At 36.0% G+C, this 9,618-nt stretch overlaps 1 protein-coding gene across 1 annotated transcript in view; it reads right to left on the reverse strand.

Annotated features, from left to right (window-relative positions):
* The window catches only part of Bre1 (E3 ubiquitin-protein ligase Bre1), a 96,983-nt gene extending 88,767 nt beyond the window's left edge, over positions 1-8,216 (reverse strand). The window contains exon 1 of the mRNA XM_089086528.1: positions 8,175-8,216. The gene's annotated coding sequence lies outside the window, so the exon portion shown is untranslated. The remainder of the gene's footprint in view (positions 1-8,174) is intronic.
* Between the last annotated feature and the right edge of the window lie 1,402 nt (positions 8,217-9,618).

Below are 9,618 nucleotides of genomic sequence, written 5' to 3' on the forward strand. Positions count from 1 at the left end.
CCCTGAGGATTGTGGGGGAGTGTCCTCCTCAAAAACATATTTTCTATGAGGAAATCAACTACGCTGAACAAAATGGTTATCTCAAAAATTTGATTGGATGAGTTTGGGGGAATGACGGGCATGGGGGGCTAGTTGCCCTCCAATCATTTTCGACTACTAAAAAGGATACTAGCCCTTTGAATTTCCAATCAAATGAGCCTGTTTTGAAGTTTCTATGACAACTCCTATAAAAACCTTATATGCCCCCAGGGCATAACTTAAAACCCTTGCCCTGAGGGTTATGGGGAGTGTCCTCCTCAAAAACATATTTTCTACCTGGAAATCAACTATGCTGAACAAATCGGCTATCTCAAAATTTTGATTGGATGTGTTTGAGGGAATGATGGGCGTGGGGGGGGCTAGTTGCCCTCCAATCACTTTCGACTATTAAAAAGGGTACTATCCCTTTGAATTTTCAATCAAATGAGCCTGTTTTGAAGTATCGACGACAACGCCTTCTATAAGAACCTTATATGCCCCCAGGGCATAACTTAAAACACTTGCCCTAAGGGTTGTGGGGGAGTGTCCTCCTCAAAAAAATATTTTCTATCTGGAAATTAACTATGCTGAACAAAATACCTATCTCAAAATTTTGATTGGATGTGTTTGGGGGAATGATGGTTGTGGAGGGGGGAGGCTAGTTGCCCTCCAATCACTTTTGACCATTAAAAAGGGCACACTAGCCACTCCAATTTCCAATCGAATGAGCCCTTTTCGAAGTTTCTACGACAACTCCTTTAATACAAAGTGCCCAGGTATGGAGAAAAAAAACCATTGTGCCCACATTGTTCTTTACTTAGGCAGCGCTGGCGCGCTGGCTATGATATAGTATTGGTTATTGGGAAAGTACATATACGTTTTCAGGAGGGATTTTTCTGGTGGTGGGCGGGGGTCGGAGGTTACGTGGGAGGATCTTTCCATCAAGGATGTTTCCTCAGAGAAAGGGACAATTCTATGAAGGGGGCGCTGGATTTCCCAGCATTATTTAAAAAACGATCAGAAATTAAATAAAAAAAAACAAGTTCTCTCAGATTAAAGTAAGGAGCAACATTAAAACTTAAAACAAACAAAACTTACTAAGTATATGAGGGGGTTGGCCCCCTAGTCAATACCTCGCTCTTTACACTAAAGTTTTTTTTTGTACTTTCAAAAGAGCTATCTATTCTAATTAAACGGCCTTGGTGATTCAGGGATTTGTGATGTGAACAAAATTTGAACTTCAGCGTAAAGAGCAAGGTATTGAATAGGGGGCAACCCCCCTCACATACATAATAATTTGTGTTTGTTTTAATTTTTAATGTTGCTCCTTACTTTCAGTTGAAAACACTTGTTTTTTTATTTAATAATCTACAAAACTAAGGACTAAAGGTATTTGATGACTCAGGCACTTCTCAATTATTAACCAACAAGTGAAATGTTGGTAAACACATCCCCTACCTTTCCTAAAATCACACTGTTCTTCTCTTAAAACTTTGTCTACATGATCTCTAAGTCTAAAAAGTATCATCATAATAAGTAATTTGCTACCTACACAAATTGGGCTAATGCTTCTATAATTACCATACTCACTTTTATCCCCTTTCTCACACAGGGTTTAATTAGCGTTTTCCTAAAACGCCCCTAGGTGTTTACCCACTTTCAAATATCACAATCCTCAGTAACTTCAGAAAGTCTATTTCAAACCTCATAATCCCAGTATTTAAGAAACTCATTTGCCATGCTATCTGCACCTGGAGCTTTATTATTTATTAATAATTTTAGTACTGTCACCAAATTCTCCTCACAAAATAAAATCTTCCTTCACATTCAAGGTGTCACAAACTTTTTAATTTTCATCTGTACATTTTCCTGTAACTCTACGCTGATTTAACAAATTCTCAAAAAGCTCTGCCTACCTCTCTTTAGACCTTTTCTGAACACTAATTGCAGCCCTGTTCCTATCTTTGTTTGGGACAAATCCAGACTGACTGCTCCCTCTCAATTTATTAATATACCAGTACAATATTTTATTACTATGCCATCTAGCTACATCTTCAAGGTTCTTGGCTGTTTTATCCATGGCCTCCACTTTGTACCTCTTTAGTTCACATTTTAATGTATTCTCCACTTTCTTTAAAATCCTCTTATTTTTATATGATCTCTTGCTTAGATAATTTTTGTACAGACCCCTCCTCTCTATTAAACATAAAGCATTTTCCCAAAAAAACCTATCAACTTTTCTAACTTTCTTCCCTAAGACACTATTAACAACTTCACAAATTATTCTTCTAAAATTTTTACATTCATATTCAACATTGTCCAATATTATACCCTCCAATTTAGTATTCAACTTTCTCTGAAAAGTTTCTCACAAATTCTCATACTGGAGTCTACCAACATCATATCTTCCCAGAAAGTAGTTACCCTTCTAAAATTTCAGCTTTAAATTGACCCTACAGACTACTAGATGGCATCCTTTACTTTTATTATTAGCAACAGCACTTGTATATACCCTAGTATCTTGTATTGATCCTGTTAGTCTTTCATTTACAATAAAATAATCAATAAAATTAGCATCTTAACAACATATGAATACCATGTTAAATAATAGGTCATTTTATGACCATATACTGTATTGGTTATAACTAGATTGTTATATCTACTAACTTGCAGCAGTGCGTAGCCATAACTGTTTTCTTTCCCAACATCAAATTTACCAAGGTTAGGATACCATCTATCACTATTTATACCAACCTGGGCATTAAAATCTAATAAAAAAAAAATCATATTTCTACCTGGGACCCTGTCTATTTGCTCCTGTAACTGTAAGTGAAATTCATCTGAGTCACTACTATCTCCATCAGTTGGTGCCACAGGGGCACACACTACTATGAAGTGTACCCTGCACTTTTCAGTTGTAAATAAAATGAACAATTAGCATTCTATTATCAATACCTTACCAACCTAAAAAGGGCTTAGCAGCTTCTTTATTCATGAGCCCTACTCCCTGTCTATGTATGCCATTGTTCCTGCCTGAGTAAATAAAATCTACACCACCTAATTTCATGTTTCCTACTCCCTGGGATATAAGGTTCTGATACTCCTAATAAGTCCAGTTCAAAGGATCTTAATTCGCCAATCAAAATGTTGCTATGATAATTATTTTTAATGTTGTAACATTCCAAGTTGCAGTTTTCATATTCTTTAAATCATTGAAATTATTTTGGCCTCATGGAATGCAATGGTATCAGAACCAGTGCAGGATAGGAACCAACATACCTTCTAAAGTCTACACAGAAGCATTTAAGTCAAATTAGAAACAGATAGCATGTAGTCCCTAAGACATCCAGCTTGAATGGAGGCTTTGTGCAATCCTGGGTCTATCTTTGCCACAAAACGGTTTTCAGTACTTGGTGATGCTCTTCCATCAACAAGAGTTGAAATCCTCCATAGACAATCTCAAGCCTATTATCTGTAACTCATAACATATTCATTCTGACAAACATGATGCAACTACAGGGGAATGACCCATAGTAGATAAATTAGCTAGGAAGGTTTTCCAGCCTGAAAACATCCACCACAGCAAATCAAGCCCAGAAGAATTATCCATTAATGAAAATATAGTGCAAATGCTGTGTCATTTACTATGCTATAACTTCCTCAGGGGGCACTGCTTTTATTATACTGCTATGATAACTCAACCCCTAGCCCCCCAAAACGCAAACAAAAAATTGAATAAAAATATAAAAATAAACCTTATACATAAGCTTATAATAGTAATACATATATCATATAATAGTCAAAAGCTTATATTCTACCTGTATTTTAAAATACAGGAAGATTATTCAAGAATTCTTTCTTTTATTTGTCTTACTTATCTGTGGCTGCTTGATTTTATTAAACAAAAAAAATAATTTTTTTAAACTGAAAGTAAGGAGCAACATTAAAACTTAAAAACAAAAAGAAATTATTCCATATATGAAAGGGGCTGTCCCCTCCTCAATGCCTTGCTCTTTATGCTAAAGTTTGACTCTTTGTTGCAACTCTACTTTTTAAAACAATAGAAACTTTAGCATAAAGAGCAAGGTGTTGAGGAGCAGACAGCCCCTTTCACATATAGAACAATTTCTGTTTGTTTTAATCTTTAATGTTGCTCCTTACTTTCCCCCAAGTCAATGCCTTGCTCTTTATGCTAAAGTTTGAATTTTGTCCCAATTCTTTAATAATGACTGCTGAAACACAAGGGCCACTTAGTTAGAACAATAAGACACTTATTTAAAAGTAATAAAAAACTTTAGTGTAAAGAGCAAAGTTTTCAGGAGGAGGCAACCCCCTTCATATACAGAATAATTTCTGTTCATTTTATGTTTTAATGTTGCTCCTTACTTTCTGTTTAAAAAAAACCTTTTTTTTTATTTAATTAGCATAAATAGTGGAATTATCAGGAGCAAAAATTTTTCTGTATATGAAGGGTTGCCCTCTTTCCAATACCTTGCTCTTTATGCTATAGCTGCATTGAAGAGGGGGAAACCCTTCATATACAGAATAACTTCTGTTTAGTTTGAGTTTTAATGTTGCTCTTTACCTTAGACCTTAATTCCTCCTGTGCCACCAGAGGCAGGCAGGGCATCCAGGAAGACCTGCCAATCCTCCCTAATATGTGCTGCTGCCCATATATCTTCCCAATGGGGCTGGACTGTCCTATTGATGTGTTTGAGGTCCTGCTGGTAGGTGTAATGAAGTGTATTTTTCAGCCATCCTCTTCTACACAATCCCTGCAGCTGCCATTCCAGTACAGTTTTAGGAAGTCTATCCTCCATCATACAGATAACATGCCCCAAGTAAAGTTGCTCTTTACTTTCAGTTAAAAATTTTTGTTTTATTAATTTAATTTCTGATTGTTTTTCATATAATACTGGTAAAGCTGTCTCACCTTCCATGAAATATATCCCCATTCCTTCACATAAAATTCCTCCCTGGATATTTCATCTAACATATAGTGTACTCCCTCTGTCAAATTCCTTTGAGACAATTCCATCCTTGCTGAAAGCAAGGATACTTAACTACAATTACTTGAGAAACTTGTGACTGAATTCCATACTGATTCTTTCCAGGTTAAATTGGTTGCCTCCTTCTTATCAAATATCAAAGGTAGTCAAAAATCAGAATCATAATTCCAGTCCCCTGCCCATCGTCAATGGAGTATACCAAGGTACTCTCCTAGGTCCCCTCCTGTTTTCAGTTATGATAAATAGCACTGCTAAGGAATTTCTTGAGATGTGGAAATTTGCAAATGACCTAATGGTTGTTGAAACCTGCTACAGAAACTTAATATGCAACCATATGCAGACAATACAACAGCCTTAGACATGAGAGCAAACTCCTCTAAATCTATGATAATGCCAACATGTTTTCTTAAAACCTCATCACTGTCTTAATCCCTTTTCTTCAAAGCTGTCATCCTTTAAATTACTTGAGGTTAAAAATTTCTTCTAATTTAATGTGGGATATCCATGTTAAAGATATTGTCCATAGAGCTAATGCATCCATTTCCTTCCTTATTTGAGAGCTAAGCTCTCAAATAAGTTTAGCATCCTTCCCTCCCATTCTTTAAGGATTTATACTTCCTTTGTCTACCTACATCTTGTGCTCCTTTTAAAAAAGGCCAGGTTGGAGACACTTGAGCACAAGAGAGGCATGGTGTGCCTCCATTTTGTAAAAGAAAATAAAATGCAATAACAAACCCTTGCCAAGAAAATGTTTTCCCCAAAAGAGACTCCCCACCCGGATGCTGTCTGCCACAGACTATATCTGAACCTGCTTTAATCTGATCCCCCATTTGTCTGTTTTACCTCCAGATATTAAAGAATCTTTGTCCCCTTCCTTAGTGGAAAAATAAACAGCTAGATTTTTTTTTTATTATTATTTAGCACTGGTGATACCCAAGTTTTATGTTTTTTTGTTTGTCTTGTTCCCTCCCCCTTTTTATATGTGCTTTTTAAACCCTTTTTAATGTATATTTTATTTTCATTCTTTTTTTAGTTTTCTATTTTGACTAAAGAATGGTTTGTCATTCTGCTATTGTTGTTGTGGCATTGTTTGCTGGTTTTTAGTTGTTGTGCTTTTTATGATTTTTTTTTTTTGCTTATATTGTTTCTTATGACTCTGAAATACAAATTCAGTCCTTTTGGGGCTTGTGATAGGATAAATATCTTATTCACAAACTGCATGCACATAGAATTTTGATTTGGTATAGCACCCCACTCAAAATTCTCTGAAAGTTTCACCCCTATGACCTTAACCTGAGTAGTAGTGGTAATACTAGTGTTATGCACATAGTCCTCTCTGGTTAGTTCCTTGGTAGTCTTAATAATAATAATAACACCAAGGTAAGTGAACCATTTCATTTTCACTTATTCCTAGCCTTAGCAACTTAGTCTTCTTAATATTAATTTTCAAACCTATTCTAACACCCTGAACTTGCAAACCTCTAAAAGTTCATTCATTTTGCTCACATTTTCATCTAGGATGCTCAAATCATCAGCATATACAAGTCCAGGAAAATTTTACTTCCCAATTTGATTACATGTTCTCCCATTGCCTTTCCTGTTCACCTTAAGACAAAGTCCATCAGAGACAACCTTACAAATGGGAATAGAACACAATCCCATATAACTCCTGATTTAATTCCAAACCAACTACTAACCACATTTTCTACCTTAACCACAGCAGTATTATTTTTAGATACCCCCTTAGTCACTTAGATACCCCCTTAGTCACTTAGGGGTAAATTTCTACCAAATCATATTATTGAGTTAGGAATAAAGTGAATACACCATTCAATGCCTTTTTTTTATGCTGATTACAAATATAATAAGCATCTCTATCAGAAATGAATTTCAGTCCCCTCCCGTCTATATATACCTATCCTAACCCAACCTACCCCTGAATTGGCATATATAGGGGGGGGGGGGCTGAAATTCATTTCCAATAGAAATGCTTATTATATTTGTAATCAGCATGAAAAAAGGCATTGAATGGTGTATTCACTTTATTCCTAACTCAATAATATGATTTGGTAGATATTTACCCACTTAGGGAACATCTCCACATGCAAAGTTGAGTTTAATTCCCCAGTGCGGGGAGGGGGGGGGTGATGGGGGTATAGTTCATGGTAAATTTGCAGAAGGCCATATAATTTAGCTACAATGAAAATGAAAACATCATTTGACACTTTTTTATGCTCTTTCATAATTTAGTACTTTTCCTAGCGCTTTATTTTCCTAACCTAACCCCTTTCCAAGATAGCCAAAGCAGAATTTTACCAAATTATTATTAGGTAAAGTTCTACAAAATCATATTATTGAGTTAGGAATAAAGTGAATACAACATTTGATGCCTTTTTTTTTGCTGATTACAAATATAATAAGCATTTCTATCAGAAATGAATTTCAGCCCCCCTATATAGGCCATACCTAACCTAACCCTGAATTGGCCTATATAGGGGGGGGGGCTGATATTCATTTCCCATAGAAATGCTTATTATATTCGTAATCAGCATAAAAAAAGGCATCGAATGATGTATTCACTTTAGTCCTAACTCAATAATATGATTTTGAAGAACTTTACCAATTATTATACCTGTAAACAGCATAAAAAAGGCATCATGTGGTATGTTCACTTTATTTGTAAGTCAATAGGCCTTAGCCTATATGAATGGTGAAATATTTACTGGTTAAAACTGAATTAGCACCAAAAGCAATTATTATGTTCAGCTCATATTCAGAAAGAGCATCAAGTAGCATGTCTACTTTATTCATATGTCAGACATGTGGACTGCTCAATATTGGCCTAGAGGGTTAGCCTAATCAAATGTGCACTGTAGACCTAGGCTTACTCATGGAAGTTTAACCTTTATAAAAAACAATTTTTCTCTAATTTCATTAAAAGTCAGAACTTTTTCAAGGGGTAGGCTAAATGGTGTATTCCCCACTTTATGATGTGAGACATTGGAGTTATGACTCCTCTGAAGGAAACATTTTAATGGAAAAAAGTACGCTAATTTAGCCTCTAGATCAATTTAAAGCTAAAAAACAGCAAAAATTGTATATTACAATAACTATCCCTGTATCTTCGATCATCAGAAAAAGTCCTACCTGATCTTCCAGAAATTAACAAGGATTTTATTTGAACCTTGGTTGCTGATGTCTCCCGTACAGAAAGCGCAGCCTATCAAAAACGGTTGTTGATATATAAAGATGTCTATCATCAAAAAATGATTCGAAAATAACTGTAATAATCTGATGTTAATCTTGGTGACAAAAAAACAAAAACTTTTAAGGTCAGGATTACAGTTGGTTACTACTCTACTTAAAAAAAAGAACAACTACTATATGCTGCAAATAAAGCCAGACATCACTCTAGTATTACTTATAATAAAGAGCCAAAAACCTTATTCATTATTTCTCAGAGATACTACATCTTTATTACTGCGGCATGAGGGCCTTAATTTCCAATGTAGGCGAAAAGAATAGACAGAACTTTGATAACTTAAAAAGGGCACAAGTCATTTCAGTTTCTAATCGAATGAACCCTTTTTGAAGTTTCTACGACAACACTTTCAATAAAAACTTTATATGCCCCCAGGGCATAACATACAATCCTTGTCCTGAGGGCTGGGAGGGGGTTGTCATCCTCAAAAGAACTTTCAACTACGTTAAACAAAATAGCTATCTCAAAATTTAGATCGGATGTGTTGGGGGAAAAGGTGGGCGTAAGAGAGGGTTTAGTTGCCCTCCAATCACTTTCGAATATTAAAAAGGGTACTAGCCCTTTGAATTTCCAATCAAATGAGCCTTTTTTGAAGTTTCTATGACAAAACCTTCTATAAAAACCTTATATGACCCCAGGGCATAGCTTACAACCCTTGCCCCGAGGGTTGTGGGGGAGTGTCCTCCTCAAAAACATATTTTCTACCTGGAAATCAACTACGCTGAACAAAATAGCTATTTAACAATTTTCATTGGATGTGTTTGTGGGATTTATGGGCGTGGGGGGGCTAGGTGCCCTCCAATCACTTTCAACTATTAAAAAGGGCACTAGCCCTTTGAATTTTCAATTGAATGAGCCTTTCTTTGAAGTTTCTACGACAACGCTTTCTATAAAAACCTTAAATGCCCCCATAGCATACCTTACAACCCTTGCCCCCTGGGGTGTAGGGGAGTGTCCTCCTCAAAAACACATTTTCTATCTAGAAATCAACTACGCTGAACAAAATGGCTATCTCAAAATTTGATTGGATGTATTTGAGGGACTGATGGGCGTGGGGGGGTGGGGGCTAGTTGCTCTCCAATCACTTTCGACTTCGACAATTAAAACGGGCACTAGCCCTTTGAATTTCCCAATCGAATGAGCCTTTTTTTAAGTTTCTACGACAACGCCTTCTATAAAAACCTTATATGCCCCCAGGGCATAACTTAAAACCCTTGCTCCGAGGGTTGTGGGGGAGTGTCCTCCTCAAAAACATATTTTCTATCTGGAAATCAACTACGCTGAACAAAATGGCTATCTCAAAATTTTGATTGAATGTGTTTGGGGGAA

The sequence above is a fragment of the Artemia sp. Qi Xiang Cuo genome, chromosome 3 (assembly GCF_049724085.1).
Source record: "Artemia sp. Qi Xiang Cuo chromosome 3, ASM4972408v1, whole genome shotgun sequence".
Lineage (NCBI taxonomy): Eukaryota > Metazoa > Arthropoda > Branchiopoda > Anostraca > Artemiidae > Artemia > Artemia sp. Qi Xiang Cuo.